This window comes from Chiloscyllium punctatum, chromosome 9 (genome assembly GCF_047496795.1).
Source record: "Chiloscyllium punctatum isolate Juve2018m chromosome 9, sChiPun1.3, whole genome shotgun sequence".
In the NCBI taxonomy this organism is placed as follows: domain Eukaryota; kingdom Metazoa; phylum Chordata; class Chondrichthyes; order Orectolobiformes; family Hemiscylliidae; genus Chiloscyllium; species Chiloscyllium punctatum.
This window is the reverse complement of record NC_092747.1, coordinates 114,153,455-114,175,539: the sequence shown is the minus strand read 5'-3', so window position 1 is coordinate 114,175,539 and position 22,085 is coordinate 114,153,455. Positions and strand designations below refer to the sequence as shown.

Sequence of the window (22,085 nt, the reverse complement as noted above, 5' to 3'; positions counted from 1 at the left end):
TGGACCGAAGGGTCTGTTTCCATGCTGTACATCTCTATGACTCTATGACTGAGATTAATGACATATATGATGAGTGGACTGCACAGCCAATTATTCAGATCTGTCTTAGTAATACCTGACATTTGATGTGGAATTTATAGCTTATAATCAACCGCCACTTGCCAGTTCATTAATTTTAACCTAATTCCGGGTTTTAGCATACAGTGGTAATCCTAAAGAGTATTTAGTTTGCTTTTTATTGACTCTTGTATGGCAAATTCTTCTCTAAACCCGAAAGCATAAAAGATCACATATCTGCTTGCTGGTTAAGAAACACAGGACAGGCCTATCATCGCTGCCAAGGACATGACTCCTGTACAGAAATTTCTAATAAGTATATGAATAAGAAATGTTTGGAGGCATGGGCCAAACACAGGCAGGAGGAACTAGTTTAGTTTGGGATTGTGTTCAGCATGAGCTGATTGGACCAAAGGGTCTGTTTCCGTGCTTTATGATTCTAGGACTCTATGTTTGAATCTCATGAATCATATGTAAACATCTCACTGAGGAAAGGTTAGTAATAGATTCTCAAGAAAGAGAAAATTGACATTGGTCAAGAGCAAGATTGTCAAAGTGATCCATACCCATTAATCTTCTTCAGGCAGAAAAGACAGCTGGTATGTTGGTTAGTTCAACAATAAAGACAAGAGAAAGGGAAGGGAAGAAGGCTGGTGACAGTACAGACAAGCTAGTACTGTCCCTGGGCAGAAATCAGCTTAGTGTGTCGATTCATCCTCTGTGAAAAGTAAGTCATCTTCCCCTGTTGTATGCTTTACCTGTCCATTTACTGTATGCATCATAGTTAAATGATTTAAAAAGCCAGCAAAGTCACAGGACCCAGAACATTTATTCCCCATTCTCTCCAAAAATGTTGATAAATCTGTTGAGTTTCTTCAGCAATTTCTGTTTTGTTTCAGACAGAAATGGTTGCTTTTTCATAAACTACCAACGCACTATTCTAAATACACTTACAGCTCGGACCATTTTTGCATAATTTGTGATTCCCAAACTTAAATTTTATAAGTGATATCTGAAGTGGGATCACAGTGATATGTTTGAGACTTGACAGCAGTACATATAGATCTTAGATGCAAACTGGATGAGCAAAGGCAGGAGTTTCAATGGCATTGATTATTACAGGGAGCAATGGAGAGTAAGTCTGAACTTCTAAATGATTAAGATTAGCTTGTAATTTAAAATACTTGGTTTTGAGCTCCTCCTTCCCCACATAACCATTTAGGTCATTGAATATATTTAAGAAGGAGATAGTTAGGTTCTTGATTGTCAAAGGACCAAGGGTTATGGGAAGAGAACAGGAGAGTGGGGTTGAGAAACTTATCCACCATGTTTGATTGATGGAGCAGCCTCGATGGGCTGAATTCCTGTTCCTATGTCTTATGGTCTTTTTAGATTCTCTCGCTAAACCGTATCGACTCTCCTCACACAAATGTTACTCTCATACTACAAACACTTGCCACATTTGCCAAATTTAGTCTTCATGTCAAGAATTCTCACCTCACCTCTGGAATTCAGCTGTTGTGCCATGGTTGGACCGAGATTGTAAATATCTCTGCAGACTGCTTGCTTTCAGTGGAACACAAACTGAGCATTAGTAAGCAGATGATTTGTCAGTAAGTAGCACTTGATAGCACCATCAACAACTACTTCTGACAATACGCTATGATTCGATTCAAGCTGATGAGCTGGTAATTGGCCAGGTTGTATTTTACTTGTTTTGTTGATAGGATGTGCTGAGGCTATCTGATGCTTCCTAAGGTAAATGCCAGTGTTGCAGTTCTATCTGAAGCAACTCAGCTAATAATGTGCCTGGCCCCAAAGCACACATTTTCATCACTATAGTCAGCTGTGCCCAGTGCCTTTTGCCATTTCTTGTTACCACATGAAGTGAATCAGATAGCCTGAATACTGATATCTGTGATGATTGAGATATTAGAAGATAGTCCAAATGGATCACTGACTCAGCACTTCTGCCTGAAAATGGTTGCCAGTGCTTCAGTCTTGTCTTCTGTATTCAAATGTGGCTTCTGCCATCATTGAGCATAATACTTTCTCCTTCCATTAGTTGCTGAGAGTCCACCAGTGTTGATAACCAAATGTGACAGAACTGTAGACTTTATCTGAAATACGGTTTGTGGGATTGTTTATGTCTATTGCAGCTAGATTTCACCTTTTCTACATTCATCCCTTTTTATTCCTGGTGCGCTGTTCTACGCTCCTAGGGGAACCAAGGTTTATAACTGGACTGAAAGATATGTGAAAATGAATGATTTGGATGTGAATATAGGAGGTATAGTTAGTAAGCTTGCAAATGATATCAAAATAGGCAGTTTAGTGGGGAGAAAAGGAGATTATTTCAGAAAACAACAGGACTTTAATCAGATGGCCAATGGGCCAAGGGGTGGCAGATGGAGTTTGATTTAGATGAATATTAGGTGTTACATTTTGATAAGGCAAATCAGGGCAGACTTATAAACTTAATGACAAGGTCTTGGGGAGTATTGCCTAACAAAGAGACCTTGGAGTGCAGGTTCATAGTTCATTGAAAGTGTAGTTGCTGCTAGACAGGGTGATGAAGAAGGCACTTTGTACACTTACCTTCATTGGTCATAACATTGAGTATAGGAATTGGGATGTCTCATTGTGAATGCACAGGACATTGGTGAGGCCACTTTTAAAATACTGTGAACAATTCTGGTTATCCTTCTATAGGAAAGATATTGTTAATCTTGAGAGAATGCTGAAAAGATTTATAAGGATGTTGCCAGGACAGAGTTATAGGGAGAGACTGAATAAGCTGGTGCTTTATTACCTGGCTGAGAGGTGACTTTATAGAGGTTTATAAAATCATGAGGGGTGTGGATAAGGTGGATAGCCAAGGTCTTTTTCTGGTGGGGAAGACCTAAACTAGAGGACAGTGGTTTAAGGTGAGTGGGAAAAGATTTAAAAAGGATCTGAGGGGTAATCCTTTCAAGCAGAAGGTGGTGGGTGTACAGAATGAACTGTCAGAGGAAGTGGTAGAATCTGATACAATTACAATATTTAAAAGGCAGCAGAATGAGTTATGAATAGAAAGAGTTTAGAGGGACACTGGCCAAATACTGGAAAAAGGGACTAGGTCAGATTGAGATGACTGGTTGGCGTGAATGAGTTGGACCGAATGGTCAGTTTCTGTGCTGTACAATTCTATCACTCTATGTATCCAGTTGGAGAGTTTAAAATATGGCAACACACAATTTTGCTGAAGCACATAGAGTCATAGAGTCATAGAAATGTACAGCATGGAAACAGACCCTTTGGTCCAACCTGACCAGATATCCCAACCCAATCTAGTCCCACCTGCCAGCATCTGGCCATATCCCTCCAAACCCTTCCTATTCATATACCCATCCAAATGCCTCTTAAATATTGCAATTGTACCAGCTTCCACCACATCCTCTGGCAGCTCATTCCATATACGTACCATTCTCTGCATGAAAAAGTTTCCCCTTAGATTAGATTAGATTAGATTACTTACAGTGTGGAAACAGGCCCTTCGGCCTAACAAGTCCACACCGACCCGCTGAAGCGTAACCCACCCAGACCCATTCCCCTATATTTACCCCTTCATCTAACACTAAGGGCAATTTAGCATGAGCAATTCACCTAACCTGCACATTTTTGGACTGTGGGAGGAAACTGGAGCACCCGGAGGAAACCCACGCAGACACGGGGAGAAAGTGCAAACTCCACACAGAGAGTCACCTGAGGCGGGAATTGAACCCAGGTCTCTGGCGCTGTGCGGCAGCAGTGCTAACCACTGTGCCACCGTGCCGCCCATGTGCCACCGTGCCGCCCTTAATTCTCTTTTATATCTTTCCCCTCTCACCCTAAACCTATGCCCTCTAGTTCTGGAGTCCCTGATCCCAAGGAAAAGACTTTGTCCATTTATCCTATCCATGCCCCTCATAATTTTACAAACCTCTATAAGGTCACCCCTCAGCCTCTGACGCTCCAGGGAAAACAGCCCCAGCCTGTTCAGCCTCTCCCTCTAGCTCAAATCTTCCAGCCCTGGCAACATCCTTGTAAATCTTTTCTGAACCCTTTCAAGTTTCACAACATCTTTCCGATAGGAAGGAGAACAGAATTGCATGCATTATTCAACAGTGGCCTAATCAATGTCCTGTACAGCCACAACATGACCTCCCAACTCCTGTACTCAATACTCTGACCAATAAAGGAAAGCATACCAAACGCCTTCTTCACTATCCTATCTTGCTGCGACTCCACTTTCAAGGAGCTATGAACCTGCACTCCAAGGTCTCTTTGTTCAGCAACACTCCCTAGGACCTTACCATTAAGTGTATAAGTCCTGCTAAGATTTGCTTTCCCAAAATGCAGCACCTCACATTGATCTGAATTAAACTCCATCTGCCACTTCTCAGCCCATTGGCCCATCTGGTCCAGATCCTGTTGTAATCTGAGGTAACCCTCTTCACTGTCCACTACACCTCCAATTTTGGTGTCATCTGCAAACTTACTAACTGTACCTCTTATGCTCGCATCCAAATCATTTATGTAAATGACAAAAAGTAAAGGACCCAGCACCGATCTTTGTGGAACCCCACTGGTCACAGGCCTCTAGCATGAAAAACAACCCTCTACCACCACCCTCTGTCTTCTACCTTTGAGCCAGTTCTGTATCCAAATGGCTAGTTCTCCCTGCATTCCATGAGATCTAACCTTGCTAATCAGTCTCCTATGGGGAACCTTGTCGAACACCTTACTGAAGTCCATATGGATCACATCTATTGCTCTGCCCTCATCAATCCTCTTTGTTATTTCTTCAAAAAACTCAATCAAGTTTGTGAGACATGATTTCCCATGCATAAAGCCATGTTGACTATCCTGATTCAGTCCTTGCCTTTCCAAATACATGTACACCCTGTCCCTCAGGATTCCCTCCAACAACTTACCCACCACCGAGGTCAGGCTCAAAGGTCTATAGTTCTCTGGCTTGTCTTTACCGCCCTTCTTAAACAGTGTCACCACATTAGCCAACCTCCAATCTTCTAGCACCTCACCTGTGACTATCGATGATACAAATACCTCAGCAAGAGGCCCAGCAATCACTTCTCTAGCTTCCCACAGAGTTCTCAGGTACACCTGATCTGGTCTTGGGGATTTATCCACTTTTAACCGTTTCAAGACATCCAGCACTTCCTCCTCTGTAATCTGGACATTTTGCAAGATGTCACCATCTATTTCCCTACAGTCTATATCTTCCATGTCCTTTTCCACAGTAAATACTGATGCAAAATATTCATTTAGTATCTCCCCCATTTTCTGTGGCTCCACACAAAGGCCGCCTTGCTAATCTTTGAGGGGCCCTATTCTCTCCCTAGTTACCCTTTTGTCCTTAATATATTTGTAAAAACCCTTTGGATTCTCCTTAATTCTATTTGCCAAAGCTATCTCATGTCCCCGTTTTGCCCTCCTGATTTCCCTCTTAAGAATACTCCTACTTTCTTCATACTTTTCTAAGGATTCACTCGATCTATCCTGTCTATACCTGACATATGCTTCCTTCTTTTTCTTAACCAAACCCTCAATTTCTTTAGTCATCCAGCATTCCCTGTATCTACCAGCCTTCCCTTTCACCCTGACAGGAATATACTTTCTCTGGATTCTTGTTATCTCTTGCCTAATACTGTCAAAATTAGCCTTTCTCCAATTTAGAACTTCAAATTCTAGATCCGTTCTACCCTTTTCCATCACTATTTTAAAACAAATAGAATTATGGTCGCTGGCCCCAAAGTGCTCCCCCACTGACGCCTCAGTCACCTGCCCTGCCTTATTTCCCAAGAGTAGGTCAAGTTTTGCACCTTCTCTAGAAGGTACATCCACATACTGAATCAGAAAATTGTCTTGTACATACTTAAGAAATTCCTCTCCATCTAAACCTTTAACACTATGGCAGTCCCAGTCGATGTTTGGAAAGTTAAAATCCCCTACCATAACCACCCTATTATTCTTACAGATAGCTGAGATCTTCTTACAAGTTTGTTTCTCAATTTCCCTCTGACTATTAGGGGATCTATAATACTATCCCAATAAGGTGATCATCCCTTTCTTATTTCTGAATTCCACCCAAATAACTTCCCTGGATGTATTTCCAGGAATATCCTCCCTCAGCACAGCTGTAATGCTATCCCTTATCAAAAATGCCACTCCCCTCCTCTCTTGCCTCCCTTTCTATCCTTCCTGTAGCATTTGTATCCTGGAACATTAAGCTGCCAGTCCTGCCCATCCCTGAGCCATTTTTCCGTAATTGCTATGATATCCCAGTCCCATGTTCCTAACCTTGCCCTGAGTTCATCTGCCTTCCCTGTTAGGCCCCTTGCATTGAAATAAATGCAGTTTCATTTATTAGTCCTACCTTGTCCCTGCCTGCCCTGACTGTTTAACTCACTTCTGTTCTCAACTGTCTCAGATTGATCTCTTTCCTCACTATCTCCCTGGGTCCCATCCCCCCACCTTACTAGTTTAAATCCTCCCAAGCATTTCTAGCAAATTTCCCTGCCAGTATATTAGTCCCCTTCCACTTTAGGTGCAATCCGTCCTTCTCATATAGGTCACTTCTACCCCAAAAGAGACTCCAATGATCCAAAACTGTGAATCCTTCTCCCATACACCAACTCCTCAGCCATGCATTCATCTGCTCTATCCTCCTATTCCTGCCCTCACTAGCTCATAGCACTGGGAGTAATCCAGATATTACTACCCTTGAGGACCTCCTTTTTAAACTTCTGTCTAACTCTCTGCAATCTCCCTTCAGAGTCTCAACCTTTTCCCTTCCAATGTTGTTGGTTCCAATGTGGACAATGACCTCCTGCTGGCCGCTCTCCCCTGTGAGAACATTCTGCACCCCCTCTGAGACATCCTTGATCCTGGCACCAGGGAAACAACACACCATTCTGCTTTTTCTCTGCTGGCCACAGAAACATTTGTCTGTACCTCTGACTACAGAATCCCCAAACACAGTTGATCTCTTGGAAGCCGACATACCCCTCATTGCATTCAAGCCAGTCTCAATACCAGAAACTTGGCTGTTCGTGCTAAGTTTCCCTGAGAATCCATCGCCTCCTACATTTTCCAAAACAGCATACCTGTTTGAAATAGTTTTATCCACAAAAGACTCCTGCCCTAGGTGCCGACCTCTCTCACCCTCCCTGTGACTGTATTTGAGACTTACCCCTTGTCCTATAACTGCCATCCATCACATACTGTTGCTGTTGCAAATTCCTCATTGCTTCTATCTGTCTCTCCAACTGATCCACTCGATTTGATAAGATTCGCATCCAACAGCATTTATGGCAGATATAATCCGCAGTAATCCTTAAACTCTCTTTAAACTCCCACATCTGACAAGAAGTACATATCACTGCAAAGGCCATTTTTGCTCCTTCACAATCTACAGACCCAGAAAATCTTATTCCTCTACAAACACTGCCCCAGGTTAAATTAATAGCTATGGCTTATATTTTAAATTTAATCAAGAGACTTATCTCCAAAAATATAATCAAGAAAGAATCCACTATACTCACTACTGCAGCCTTTCTCTTGGACAGACTTAAAACACAAATAACTTATCTGATTCTGTGCTGTGAACTTCGCCCAGCAGTTCCTCCAAGATTAGTTGTGAATTTCACTGTTTGTTAATTTTCCCAGACGTACTCCGATGTCCAGCGATACACGAATTCAAAAGCTCTCTCTCTCTCTCTCTCCTGCACTGTCCTCACCATGTGCTTCCTTTGTCTGCTCTTCTCCCTTTTAAACTGCTGTTGTTTTGACTATTTTTTCCAAAGTTCCAAAACAATGCAACAGCATATAAAACAGTAATTGCTGCTCTGGAATTCGAGGAAATCACCTCCAACACCTAAAATACCTCAAAAAAGGAGCAGCTCTTACAGCCAGAAATTTTTCATTATTGAGCTCTTAATCTTACTCAGCCCTCCTGTGCTATAGCATTGGCACTGCCTGCACTCTGACAGCTGAAAACTAATTGGAGAGTTATCTCAGAATAAGGCAACCTTCAATGCTTTTAGTTATGACGCTCCTATCCAAACTTTCCAAAAACAAAACTTTTAATTTGACCCGGGGGAAAAAAAACTCAACAGTTATACACTGGTCAGCCCCTTCCATAATGCTGACACTGCTTTAGGTGTTTATACCTCTGTTCCTAATGGTTTTGTTTCTTTACCTAATAGCTTTTGTTTATTTGTAGAATTACATAAGCTTTAAAGCTAATTGATTAAGTAGTTAACACCAAACACAAATGTTAATGTTTAAAAATACTAAGTAATAAGCTTTATACTTCACTTTAACTTACCTGGGCCACTCCACATTTCTGCTGACAGTGACATTACTTTTTAAAAAGTTTTTGCTCTGGTGTCTGCCATACTCCTTCCAATGGTCCCTGTGCTGCTGGCTCAGGTTTGCTTTTTGAATCTGCTGTCTGCTCCCAATAGGACTTAATAACTGTGTATCTGCATAATACATAACAGTGGCACTGCATGAACATATAACATTATACTGGTGTAGCTGTATAATTATGTTACTGTCAAGTAGTGTAATTATTTAATTGTGTAGCTATATAGCAGTGTAATGGGATAACGCTATTACTATATAACTACATTGCAATGTATATTTATCAATGTATATGTTTATAACAGTGTTACTTCATAACAAGTGTTTTAGTCTTATCCTAAAATATTGTAAATTACTTCCTATTTACCTGGAGAAAAAAAAAACACATACATTACTGTGTTTTCTTTGGTGAGATGGGGATTAAGCTAAACAAATGTTGGTAACTCATTCACAGAATCCCTATAATGTGGAAACAGGCCATTTCGCCCAACCAGTGCACACTGATTCTCCGAAGAGCATTCCACCGTGACTCACACCCCAACCCTATTACTGTAACCCTGCATTTCTCATGGCGAATCCACCTAACCTCCACATCCCTGGACACAACAGGCAATTTAGCATGGCGAATCCGCCTAACCTGCACATCTTTGGACTATAGGAGGAAACCCATATAGACGTGGGGAGAATGTGCAATCTCCACACAGTTGCCAGAGGCTGGAATTGAACTCATGCTCAGTATAAATATAGAACATTGCATCAAACAATCTTTCTTAGAGTAGATATAAATCTCAATATCTAGATCTCCAATATCCTGTACCAGGACCCTCAGGTTTATGAATGTCATATCTATTGAGCTGAAGTCCGAGATCTATGGATCTAGGTAAATGTTGTTGCCTGGTACGATTTGCTGTAGTATTGGTGACAAGAAATAATTGAATAAGCACAAACACTTTATTCCCTATTAGGTCCCTTAACATCCAACATTGAATTGATCACTTGTGCAAAGCAGAGGATTTGATTGATGCTCAGTGAGACCTCATCAAAGGTAGTGGCTTAGCTGATTTCTTTGGTTTCTCACCACATCACCATCAAGTTGGTATATCACATCACAGCCATGTCTTGCTAACTTAACATACAGGAGTTCGTGATTTAATGCAGTAATGGTCACTAATGAAAATGCCAGATCCACAAAAGGTTGTGAGGAATCTGTCATTATTCTACAAGAGCTCTCCCAACAGGTGAGGTTGCAGAGTGAAGGCACTTGTTCTTAAAGTTCAATCTGACTGTCAGTACTGTGCAAGAAAGGAGAAAAGGAGAAAAATGGCCTGGAGGTGAATCCTGGAAACATTAAAGAGACTGACAACGAAAAGTAATTGCAGTGGGAACAATGCTCTCCACCACACAGCACTGCATAACTCCCTGTGAGAAAGGTCCTGTTGCTATAGTCACAGCCAACACACTGTACACCTTAAAGAGAAATACACATGAGTAGATGTGGAGTGTCACTGTGTAAAGATTTGGGTTATGTAATTATGAACAAGTGGGCACATAAACTATGGAAAATCATCTCAGAGAACAGCTGAATAATTGGTTCATAGAATGGCCATACCGTACTAACTGAATCTAATTATTGCCCCTTGAAATTCAATGGCACTATTATTGCCAAATCTTCCATTATCAATATTCCGGAAGTTTTAATTGACCAGAAAACCGGTTGGACTAACCATAAAAATACTGTGTCTATAAGAACAGGTCAGAGGTTAGGGATTCTGCAGAGATGAATTCACTTCCTGTCTTCTCAAAGCCTGACCACCATCTTCAACGCTCAGTTCAGGAATATGATGAGATGCCATCCACTTCACCTTAATGGGTATAGCTCTAAAAATATTCGAGAAGCTTAGTACCATCCAGGAAAATGCAGCCCTCTAATCGGCTACTATCCACTACCTTCCACATTTACTCCTTTTAATAACACAGTGCCAACTTGTACCATCAAGAAAATTCACTGTATGGACTCACCAAGGCTCCATAAGATCATAAGAAATATTAACTCTAATAAGCCCCTCAGCCCCTCGACCCTGCTCCACCATTCAATAGAATCATAGCTAATATACCTCATGTTCACTTGCCTGCCCTTTTCCTGTAACCCTTGATTAACCTACTGATCAAGATCTATTTACCTCAGCCTTAAATATACACAAGAATTCTGTCACCACAGTTCTCTGAGACAAGGTGTTCCAAAGACTTACAACCCATTGTGAGGAGAAATTCCTCCTCATCTCAGTCTTAAACTGACACCTTTTTATCCTGAGACCATGTCCCTCTGGTCCCAGACTCTACCATGAGGGGAAACATCCTCTCACCATTTGATCTATCAAGGCCATTAAGAATCCTATATGTTTCAATGAGATCACTTCTCATTCTTCTCAATTCCAAAGGGTAGAATCCCAACCGGTTTAACATTTGCTCAAGACAATCCCTTCAAACTAGGGATCACCCTACTGAACCGTCTCTGCACTGCCTCCAACGAAATTATATCTTTCCTTAAATAAGGGGACCGTATATGCTCACAGTACTACAGGTGTGATCTCACCAGCACCTTGTACAGTTGCAGTAGGACTTCCCTACTCTTACACTCTAAGTCCAGCTCCAACCACCCAAAATCCCATTAGCCATTTCATTAGATCTTTCGAAATGCATGACATAGAAAGACAAAGCAGCAAACACATGGGAATACCTATAAGTTTCCTCCAAGCCACTTAACATTCGGTCTTGGAACAATATAGTCATCCTTAATTTTCGTTATGTCAAAATCCTGGAATTCCCTTTCTAATAATAGTGTAGTGTCCCAACATTCCAAAGACTACAGTAGCTTAGGAAGGCTTCACTTTGCCCAGGCTGATTAGGGATGAGCTATCAATGCTGGTCTAGGTAGCAATGTCCATATCCTATGAATGACTAAAAGATAATTGAATTGCCACAGGACATCTCAAATTTCATTCCTAAATTTGTCCGTATAAATACCACCTGAACTATGTAAAAAGTAAATTTCAGTTAGCCACAAATAATACATACACAGAGCCATATCTGTCAGCAACAATCTCAGAACCATTGACATTATTAATACTTCTAACCTATTAAAATGCCCCAAAGTGTTTCACAGGAGTTTTACAAAGCTAAATTTGACACCAGGCTACAAAAGTTGACATTAGGGCAGGTACCAAAAGCTACAACAAAGGTTGCCAATTAGTTAAGAAGGATGAAGAGGAATCCTTTAACATAGTCACATAAATAATGGATGTGATTTGTTATTTTGACAAGAGTTCTTCTAATCCTGTGAGGGGAAGACCCCTGTCTTTTTGGCCCAATACTGTGAAACACACAGGTTGGGCTGTTTGAATGCTTGCAGTATAAGTGTGGTCAGTCTGTGTCCATGTATTCCCAGTGCATTATGATTAGAGTCAGTTTACGGTGATGCACCTTAAAACAGTTGAGGTACAGTCTGTTTGGCACTGTAAATCCCACACTGACAAATAGATATTAATGATGCTCTGCAAGATGGAAAGTTACAGAATTTATTTGGAGTCTTAAATCTCTATTTTGTATTTGATTTGGAAGATGATGTTCTAATTTCAGAGAATACATACTGAGCTGGACACAACAAGCAAAGTAACTGTTCCTAAATAACACGGGTATAGACAGAGCTAACAAATTCATTCTGATACCTTTTGAACTCCTGCAGCAACTGTCAATACCATTTATGATAGTTTCCATCTTTGCCAATCTGGGCAATAATATTTCTAGATGTTGTCAACATTGGATTAGAAAGGGTGAATCAATCTTGTTCAGGCTGTGGTTAAGGTGTACAGTTATCAGTATAAATGAAATAATATCCACTGCTGTCAGAGAGACAGGACCAAGGACACAGTGACAATGAATCTTTATCTTATTCTGCTTTCAAGCAGAGTTCCTTGCTGGATCTGTGACCTTAGCCTGTGTTAACCTACTGTCCCTAGATCTAGCAATAGCAAACTTATGAAAAGGAACCATGCCTGTAATTGGAGGAAGAGATGACCGAAAATGTGACACTGCCCATTTCACAGTACTCTGTGTACCCCCATTCCAGAATCTGCTGAACACTTCACACACACATATCTGAATCTATCTGAATATAGAAATCATGGTTGTGAAGGAGTCTAATGATGTGCAGCACTTTGCACCACAATACAATGATACATGCATAGTTCAGTTGTAAATTACAAATTGCCGTTGGACCCATTTTCTCACAGCCTCAGTTGCTATTATTTTGTATAATAACCAATCTTGAATTGAGCAGCCTTTTGCAATGAGTACATTTGGGGAGGTCCTGAGGGAGATCACAAGAACTTCTTGAGTGCTGACTTTGCTATTATGTTCTTTTCATAAACTTCCTTTTTAAAATATTAGTCCTTAAATGCACACTTTAAATACACTGTTTGTGACAGATTGAAATATAATATACCCTTCTGGGTGAATTACATTAGAATTTAGAAATTCTTACTCAAACACAATGTGTGACACAGTAGGAACATTAGGGAAGTCAATTTACGAGACAATAAAGTTTGTTCATCCAAAAGATATTATATGTTGGAAAGCAAAAGTAATGTATTATATTTAACGACTCATTTTAGAAATACTATAGAGTGAAAGTAATAACATCAGCTCTCAAACTATTATCATTCATGCCTCAAATTGGTTTCTATTTAAACCTTTGATCTCCCATTGTTATCCAGTTACATAATGCAATTAAAACATAATCTTAACAGAAGTGAGAGATACAATAAATAGGTTGAGAAATTATTCGTAAAACAGACTATTTTTCACATTTTTTTGATTCAGCCACACACCAACAAGTCAGCAACCACTCTAGTTTAGGTTATGGGTTCAAGCCCCATTGCAGGACATATTCATAGTCTTGCTGGTTGTTCCTTCAGAACTACAAATTGCATTGTTGTAGTTAAAAGGGAATCTGTTGAATAGCAAGCTTCATACTACTGCAGAGAGTCCGGGACAGGACAGGTCATTTGTAGACCCAATTTTCATTACTGGGGCCTCAGCATAAACCCAATGTGCATTTTGGGAAAGTCATAACAATGGTGCATAATTACTGAGGTCTGTCTCTTCTATAGCTCAACACATAGAATCAACAGATAAACTGACCACTTTGCTTCAATGATTTGTATTCAAAGTAAATACATAATGGGGAGCTGCATTGTCACAAGTGTTGTGAAATTGAAATTACACTACCACCAATGATTGTTAAAAATCACACAACACCAAGTTATAGTCCAACAGGTTTAATTGGAAGCACACTAGCTTTCGGGGCGACGCTCCTTCATCAGGTGATAGTGGCCTGATGAAGGAGTGTCGCTCCAAAAGCTAGTGGGCGGCACGGTGGCACAGTGGTTAGCATTGCTGCCTCACAGCGCCAGAGACCCGGGTTCAATTCCCGCCTCAGGCGACTGTCTGTGTGGAGTTTGCACATTCTCCCTGTATCTGTGTGGGTTTGCTCTGGTTTCCTCCCACAATACACAAAAATGTGCAGGTTAGGTGAATTGGCCATGTGTTCGGTTAAGGGGTAAATGTAGGGGAATGGGTCTGGGTGGGTTACGCTTCGGCGGGTTGGTGTGGACTTGTTGGGCTGAAGGGCCTGTTTCCACACTGTATGTAATCTAGTGTGCTTCCAATTAAACCTGTTGGACTATAACCTGGTGTTGTGTGATTTTTAACTTTGTACACCCCAGTCCAACACCGGCATCTCCAAATCATCACCAATGATTGCAGCCACATTTCTGGAGGTATCTGAGAAAGCTGCATTGCCATAGGATTGTGTGAAAGATGCATTTATGCAGGTGATGAGAAAATGCTACAGATATGTTTGGACTGATGTTATGAAAATCTGTGGGACACTGCATATGAGAACATGGCTTACTCCACTCAGCTCCTCAAAAATATTTAAAACTTTCACCTTCATTGCTGCTTGAGAAAGAGACCTCCAAAGACTCATGATCCTCTGGGACAAATTTCTCCTCTTCATTGGCTTCCTTTCTGTTTCTGCATATTAACATTCTGCAATTTATTCATTAGGACACCCAGATCCATCTGTTATCTCTCATTATTTAGATAATGTACTTTTAAAAAATCTTCCTGGCCAAATGGACAATTTTATATTTTTTCACATTACACCCTATTTATCACATTTTTGCCTATCACTTAATCTATCTAGGGCCCTTTGGAGTCTCTTTTTGTCTGCTTCAAAACTTATTTCCCCACCTATCATTGTGCCATCATCAAATTTAATGACCACATCTTTGGTCCCTTTAACCAAATCAATTGTATACATTGTAAAACATTGAGGGCCCAGTTCTGCTATTTATTATGCCTTGTCAACAAGACAATAACCCAATTACCTTTACTGTCCAATTCCTGTTGGCTTGCCAATATTTATCCATGCCAATGTGTTAACTCTAGCACCGTGAGCTTTGATTTTTCACAATAAACTTTGATGCAGCACCTTAACAAATGTCTTTGGGAAACATAAGTCTATTCAACAATTCCCTTTTAACCACAACACATTACCTTCTCAACTACCTCCAAAAAATTGGCCAAACATTATTTCCCTTTGACAAAACAACATTAACTCCGCACAATTATGTTGAACTTTTCTAAATGTCTTCCATGGAAAGGAAATCTGCCATCCTCACTTGGTTTGACCTACACATGACTCTAGAGTCACGACAATAAGTTTGGCTTTCAACTGCCCTGTGAGATGGCCAAGCAAGCTATTCAGATGGATCAGCTGCTACGGAGTCTCAACAAAGAAATGAAACTGGACAGACCACCTGGTATCAACCTGGGCACCAGAAATGACAACATCAAAAACAGTGGTGTTGAACCTGCTAAGTTCACCTTACTAATATCCGGTGACTCATGCCTGAATTGGGAGAGCTGTCTCACAGACTAGTCAAACCCATAGTCAAACTCACAGAATCATAATTTACAAACAATGTTTCAGACACCACCATCGCCATCCCTGAATTTGTCCTGTTCCACTGTCAGGACAGGCCCAGCAGAAGTAGCAGCATAGTTATGAACAGTCTGAAGGGAGTTGCCCTGGGAGTCATCAACATTGACTTCTGACCCCATGAAGTCATGGTTTCACGTTAAACCAGGGCAAGGAAACCTCCTGCTGGTTACCACATACTGCCCTCCCTCAGCTGATGAATCTGTACTCCCCCATGTTGAGCACCAAGGATGACAAAGCTGCAAATGCCCTCTTGGTGGAAGATTCAATATCCACCACCAAGAGTGCCTCAATAGCATCACCACCAATTGAGGTGGTCAGCTCCTTCAGTAAATAACTGTAACAGGTGGTGAAAGAACCAACAAGAGGGAAAAACTTAATTGACCTTATCCTTACCAATCTGCTGGCTGCAGATACATCTGAGCTTGACAGTATCAGTAAGAGTGACCACTGCACAGCCCTTGTGGAGATGAAGCTCTGCCTTCAAATGTAAAATCCTGACATCATGTTGTATGGCACTATCACCATGCTAATTGGGACAGACTTTGAACAGATCTAGCAACTCAAGACTGGGCATCCATGATACACTGTGGGCCATCAACAACAGCAGAATTGTACTCCAGCACAATCTGTGTGTAGCCTAACATACTCCCCTACTCAATCATTACCATCAAGCCAGAGGATGAACCCTGGCTCAATGAAGTGTGTAGGAGGGCATACCAAGAGCAGGACAAGGCATACCGAAAAGTGAGGTGCCACCTTGGTGAGGCTGCCAAACAAGACTGCTTGAGTGTCAAACAGAACAAGCGGCAACTGATAGAGCTAAATGATCCCACAACCACTAAGCTCTGCAGTATTGCCTCATCCAATCATGAATGGCAGTAGAAAATTAAACAATTCATTGAAGGAGGAGACTCTACAAATATCACCATTCTCAATGATGGAAGAGTTGAGCATATCAGGCAAAAGATAAAGCTGAAGCATTTGCAGTAATCTTCAGCTTTCTTCAGTTGGCCCCAACATTACAGATACCAGTTTTCAGCCAATTCAATTCACTCCATGTGATTTCAAGAAACTGTTGGAGGCACTGGATACTTCAAAGTCTAATATAAAAGCTTATGTTCCAGAACTTTCCGCTCTCATAGCCACACTGTTCCAGTACAGTTACAACACTGGAATCTACCCGACAATGTGGAATATTGTCTAGCCACGTGCTGTGCTCAAAAGGCAGGACACATCCAACCCAGTCAATTAATGCCTCATCAGTCTACTCTCAATCATCAGTAAAGTGATGGAATGTGTCATCAACAGTACTATAGAGCAGCACCTGCTCAGCAATACTGCGCTCAGTGACGCCCAGTTTGTGTTCCATCAGAGCCATTCAGCGCCTGACCTCATTACAGCCTTGTTCAAACATGAACAAAAAAGCTGAATTCCAGAGGTGAGGAGAGAGTGACAGTCCTTGACATCAAGGCTGTATTCAATCAAATGGGGCATCAAGGAGTCCTAGCAAATTTTCAATCAGTGGATGTCAGGGTTAAACTCTCCACTGATAAGCATCATGCCTGGCACATAAGAAGATGGTTGTAATTGTTGGGGGTCAGTCATCTCAGCTCCAGACAACTTTTTCACACAGAAGGTGGTTCAGATGTGGAGTGAACTGCCAGACAAAGTGATAGATGTACATACTGTTACAACGTTTAAAACCCATTTGGACAGGTATATAAATAGGGAAAGTTTAGAGGGATGCAGGTATATGGGACTCATTTATTTTGTGAAACTTGATCGAGTTGGACTGCAGGGTCAGTTTCCATGCTGTAAGACTTCATGAGTTTTTCAGGGTAGTGTCAGAGGCCCAACTATCTTCAGCTATATCATCAATAACCCTCTCACCATAATAAGGTCAGAAGAGGGGCTGTCCAATAATGATTGCACAACATTTCAAACCATTTATGATTCCACAGATACTGAAGCAGTCAATGTTTATTGACTGATTTATTGATTGATTGTTGTCACACGTACCGAGATACAGTGAAAAGTGATGGTTTATGAGCTATACAGGCAAATCATACTATACAATGTGCATCAGGGTAGCAGAACAGAGTGCAGAATGCAGTGTTACAGCCACAGAGAAGGTGCAGAGAGAGAGTTCAGAATTAGCATTTGAGATGTCCATTCAAAAGTCTGGTAACCGTGGGGAAGAAGCTGTTCTTGAATCTATTCATATGTGTATTCAAAATTTATATCTCCTGTCTGACAGAAGAGGGTGGAAGAGGGTATAACCAGGATGGGAGGTGTCTTTATATGTTTGTTGCTTTCTCAAGGCAGCTGGAAATATAGACGGAGGCAGTGGATGGAAGGTTATTCAAGTGCAACAAGATCTGGACAATGTTGAGACTTGGGCTAACAAATGGCAAGTAACATTTATGCAACACAAATGCTATGCAATGACAATCTCTAATAAGACACAATCTAATCACTATCGCTTTATATTCAATGGTGCTACAGTCATTGAATCCCCCATTGCTAATGTCCTGTGGGGTTACCATTCACCAGAAACTCAACTGGACTCAGCATATAAACACTATGGGTGCAAGAGCAGGCCAAAGGCTAAGAATACTGCAGTGAGTAACTCATCTCCTGGCTCCGCAAAACTTGTCCATCATCTACAAGGCACAAGTCGGGTATGAGATGGAATACTCATCGCTTGCCTGGATGGATGCAGCTCCAACAACACTCAAGAACCTTGACACCATCCAGGACAAAGCAGCCCGCTAGTTGGTACCACATCCACAGCATCCACTTCCTCTACCACTAATGCTCAGTAGCAGCAGTGTGTCTTATCTACAAGAAGCACTGCAGAAATTCCCCAAAGATCCTTAGACAGCATCTTCCAAACCCATGACCAGTTCCATCTAGAAGGACAAGTTTGGGAGATACATGGCAACGCGAGCACTTACAAGTTCCCCACCAAGCCACTCACCATCTGACTTGGAAATATATCACTGTTCCTTCACTGTTGCTGGGTCAAAATCCTGGAACTCCCTCCCTTAGGGCATTGTACATCGACCTACAGCACATGGAAGGCAGTAGTTCAAGAAGGCAGCTCATCGCTACTGTCTCAAGGGCAACTAGGAATGGGCAGTAAATGCTGGATAGCCAGTGATGCCTATGTCTCACGAGTGGATTAAAAAATGCCCTGTTACAAATTTAATGAAAGTTTCTAACATCTTCCCTTTATCAGATGTTAAGCCAACTGATCAGTAGGCTCCTGCTTTTTGTCTTTTTCCATTGTTGAATAAAGGGATTATTCTTACTATATTCCAATCTAATATGACTTCCTCAAATTTAGGGAAATTTGAAAAATTAAAACTAGTGCTGCCACTTTCTTAAGGACAGTTGAGGATGACCAATAAATGTTGGTACACATCTCATGTCTCCCAAACAAAGCAACTATCTCACAAATCATTTCATTCATATCCTGAATGAAGTCTATCAGGACCTCAGAACTTGCCAAACTGCAGCTCTAAGAATTTACTCAGTATCACTTCCTTGGTGATTAAAATTTCCTTGAGTTACACCTTTCCTTTGATTTCCTAGATTATAGCTTTTTATGGGATATTACTTGCGTCCTCCATAATGAAGACCAATGCAAAAATACCTTTACAATTCATTTGCCATATTTCTATTTTCCATTCTTAATTTTCCAGGTACACTTTCTATGGGACTAATGGGACTAACACTCACTTTGTTAATATTCATAGATGCTGTTCCTTTCTTTTTTCTATTTCCAGCTAGCCTTCTGTTGTATTCTAAATTTTCCCTTTTTTTTACTTACTGTTTTATATATCATGTTGAAACTTCTGATCTGCTACCAAAATAGATGCTTTTTCTTTCCATCTAATACTGATGCACTGGTGCAGCGATTGTGAAGTCTACATTTTTGGCAGGTTGGCAACTGCATTATTGTGTATGGGGTCTGGACTGTAGAGGTGTGTATGGGGGACTGTTAACGGTGTTATGAGGAACTGCTTTGCCAGCTGCCTTTCAAACCAGGTTACACCTTTCCTCTATCTTTCCATTCAAATACAGCAGCCACAGTTGTGCTGCTTTGCAGGTCAGTGAATCTGAAAACATTGCAGAACAAGTGGTCTATACAGGATTCTCCAGCACCAAGCAAATGTCTCCATGGAGAGGAAATGAGGTTTAGACTCCTTTGCCAGGCAATTCCTCATCTGATCCTGGGAGCTGTGCACTTTCAGTGAACCTAACATCTGCTTTGATCTCCTTCTACTATCGGGTTATGATTGTCCACTTCATGAAACAAAAAGATTATTGGAAGTTTGTTTTTGTAAAAACCAGCTGAAGCATTGAGCCTTAATGAGAACACAAGAGGCTGCAACCAAAAATAGAAGTACAATTTTTCATACTTACCTGGACACATGAACAGAAGAAGCAAGAATGTACCTGCACTCTCCATACCAAACTATATGCAACATCATCAACACACAATACCTAGTCGTCTTCCATTTCTGATCTTGCCCCTCCCAAACTCTTTCCTAGTTCCCCTTCCCAAAAGCTGCATACCCCCAGTTGACCTCACTCCACCCTATCCTCCCCATGTTGAGGTCTTAATTTGTTTCAATTTCTCCATCAAATTATATCCTTTGAGAAAAACCATGAAAACATCAATTGCCATTTGACTACGTTATATCGCAAGGCATCAAGGGACTGTTGTTGAATGTTTACAGAGTGAATGTTGTATATACTCACACAGACACATACATATTCAACATATATCCGATAATGTATATTATGTACAAGCACATAGAAACATGTACCCATATACATATGTACCAATCCTAGAATAATAATTGTCAAGAATCCAGTTATTATTTTAAGATGAATACATACATATATATGTGTGTGTGAATGTCCATTTATGCATGTACATAGATTAAATAACAAAACCTGACTTTTTTAACACATGCATTTTCTGCCATTGGTCTTGCTGAAGAGCTTAGAGCTTTCTGTTTGTGTCAGAATATTCCAAATATCCTAGTGGTAACCACACTTCCAATAAGATGTGTTTGAAAATCAGATTTAGTTAACTTGGAATTTGTACATAGCATTCAAAGACTACTACACCTTCAATACAGGTCAAAATCCAAAAAGTGAGATCATAAGGATTTGTCCAGTCAGGAAGATCAAGGACCTGGAAAGACCATGATTTATGTTAAAAGTAGGAATTCATCATCACAAACTGACCCTGGAGTGTACCTTCAGGCATAATCCTCCACTTACTGATCCCTACTCTAGGTTACCAGGCCTTGCCCTAATAAGCATAATCTCATTACACCACAAATAAAACTTTTCTATTTATCTCTAGATTTAAAATGAATCTAATAAGGCTTATGATACAGTCACCCAAAACCCTAATCATATTTTGCCCTATCTAAAAGCAATCAGTAATTGTGTTATATCATAACGTGCTGACACAGAAAGCAGAATGAGAACCCAGCTGTTCTAATTAAATTAAATGCTAGGCTGATGGAATATATTTGCCAAAGCTCATAGTGTAAGGGTGCAGAATTAATAAGCATTATAGCTTAGAGCAGGAGATGATATCACAATGGTTGCAGGGTTTTGATGTAGAAAGCCTCATTCAGATTCAGTGACCATAATGTAAGAATGTGACAGCTGCTTAGACTGTAAACCTTGAACAGTCGCCTGAACCACCAGTCCAATCCTTCTCCTTCTGTGAAATACTGCTCTGATATTCTGATGAAATTGGAAAGAATGAGACAATGTGACTGGAAGGCTCAAATTATGAAAAAAATGTGATTGTATATGTTTAACCTCTATACATACAGGACTCAAACTTAAATAAGTACTGTCAACTGACCCCAGTTAACGTCACCACAGTAAAATTGTATTCCTAATTTCAGCAATAGATGTGTTTTCAAACTCTCTATCTCGTATCGTTTCCATAATAACTTTTACATCAGCTTGTTGATGATCCATCATCACTGGAATTTGAACAGAATTTTAATTTTATTAATTAAAAAGTTTTCTGGATGACCTTCTAAAAAAAGATTTTTTCTGGTATAAACCATCTTGGAGCCAAATTCTACTTCTCTGTAAACATCAGATTAACCCTGTACGTATCTGTGATTGGATAACAATCAGTGAGAGCATGTGATGTGAAGAATAATGTTTGCATTCCTGCAGTACACCGCAACTCATAGCTGACTCCAGGATATCTTAAGAAATATGCAAATATTTATGTGTTTCTTAACCTTCCCAAGTTAATGTTACTGAGCGTATCATTCTTTCCTGCGTCAAATGCTCATTAGTTCAATTCCCCCACCAGAGACTTGCACGCATAATCCACAGTGATATTCCCATTGTAGTACTCAGGGGGTGTTGCCTTTGGAGGTGCTGACTTTTGAATGAGTCATGTTAAAGCAGGGCTCTATCTGTCCTGTCAGGTAGAGACAGCAAATTGTATTCATTTTGCATTATTCACATTCTGAAACATCCCAAGACATGTCAC

General features: G+C 40.6%; 1 protein-coding gene across 6 annotated transcripts in view; it reads right to left on the bottom strand.

Moving 5' to 3' along the window:
- LOC140481627 (uncharacterized) overlaps positions 1-22,085 on the bottom strand; it is a 295,437-nt gene that overhangs the window by 209,141 nt on the left and 64,211 nt on the right. For 5 of the 6 annotated variants that reach the window (XR_011961566.1, XR_011961565.1, XM_072578117.1 and 2 more), the window contains exon 2: positions 8,429-8,585. The exons of the other annotated variant lie outside the window; for it this stretch is intronic. The gene's annotated coding sequence lies outside the window, so the exon portion shown is untranslated. The remainder of the gene's footprint in view (positions 1-8,428; positions 8,586-22,085) is intronic. 6 annotated transcript variants of the gene reach the window in all.